Source organism: Zalophus californianus, chromosome 2, assembly GCF_009762305.2.
Source record: "Zalophus californianus isolate mZalCal1 chromosome 2, mZalCal1.pri.v2, whole genome shotgun sequence".
NCBI lineage: Eukaryota > Metazoa > Chordata > Mammalia > Carnivora > Otariidae > Zalophus > Zalophus californianus.
In genome coordinates this window covers 50696578-50697797 of record NC_045596.1, presented here as the reverse complement: position 1 = coordinate 50697797, position 1220 = coordinate 50696578, and the positions used below count along the sequence as shown (strand labels likewise).

At 45.9% G+C, this 1220-nt stretch overlaps 1 pseudogene; it reads right to left on the bottom strand.

The window, feature by feature from the left end:
• Nucleotides 1-264: 264 nt before the first annotated feature.
• Nucleotides 265-962, bottom strand: LOC113925582 (annotated as a pseudogene).
• Between the last annotated feature and the right edge of the window lie 258 nt (nucleotides 963-1220).

The window sequence follows — 1220 nt, the reverse complement described above, 5'->3', positions numbered from 1 at the left end:
CTCTTGGAATTTTCTGAGTGATAAGTGCAATAGGAACATCTTTTGTTGTAACATTTGATCTCTTGTCCTCATTTCCTGAAAATGCTTCAGAGCATCAGTATATATGAGAATTCTCCAAGTTAGACCAGAGAGATATGGGTGATCTATGAACATTGTATCTGACAATGTACCATTTATATTATATTACCAATTTCTACTTGTGCCCCAGATTAAGTCACTTCTGAACTCTCATTAATTCTTTTTTTTTTTTTTTTTTACCAAATAACTTTATTTGAAGAATGGTACAAATGAAAGAAGTTAAGTAGATGTTTTGGTACAACTTATAGAAAAGGTAAAGGTAACCCCAACATGCATGCACTGCCTTGGTGACCAGGGAAGTCACCCCTGTGGCTATGGGAAGACAGCCTAAGGCTTAGCTTTCATTATCACTGTTTCACAAGGTGTGCTTGTCAAAGAGATACTCTGCCATGCCAGATTCGGGAGCCCCCATCTTGCACAGGTTGTTTACGTGGTCACCCAATTCTTTGATGGATTTCACCTGCTCATTCAGGTAGAGTCTCAATGAAGTCACACAAATGGGAGTCACTTTTATCAGTGGCCTGTTTGTGCAGTTCCAGTAGTGACTGATTCACGCTCTTTTCCAAATGTAATGCACACTCCATTGCATTCAGCCCGTTCTCCCAATCATCACGGTCTGTTTTCTTGATATCCTGAAGGAAGATTCGGCCACCTCGTTGGTTCTGCACCTTCATCAGTTTCTCAGCATGTTCCCTCTCCTCATGAGATTGGTGAAGAAAATATTTGGCGAAGTTCTTCAAAGCCACATCATCGCGGTCAAAGTAGTAAGATATGGACAGGTAGACGTAGGAGGCCTAGAGCTCCAGGTTGATCTGGTGGTTGATGGCGGCCTCCGAGTCCTGGTGGTAGTTCTGGCGCACCTGCGAGCGGGACGTGGTCGTCATGGCGGCGGCTGGGAAAAGGCGGCGGCGAGCGGCGGCGGGGTCTTTGGAGCGGTCCGAGGGCGCGACGAAGAGATGGCGGAGGGCTGGCTCTGAACGGCCGCCAGGGTGGGGCACGAGCGCTGGGTTCCGTCCAAGCACTGTTGAAGCAGGAAACCGCGGCGACTCTCGGCGGAGACTGTTGAACTCTCATTAATTCTTAAAGTTGGTAGTTTGGTACAATCCTTAAAAGAGAAAAGAAAAAAAGAAAAAGAAAAAAGG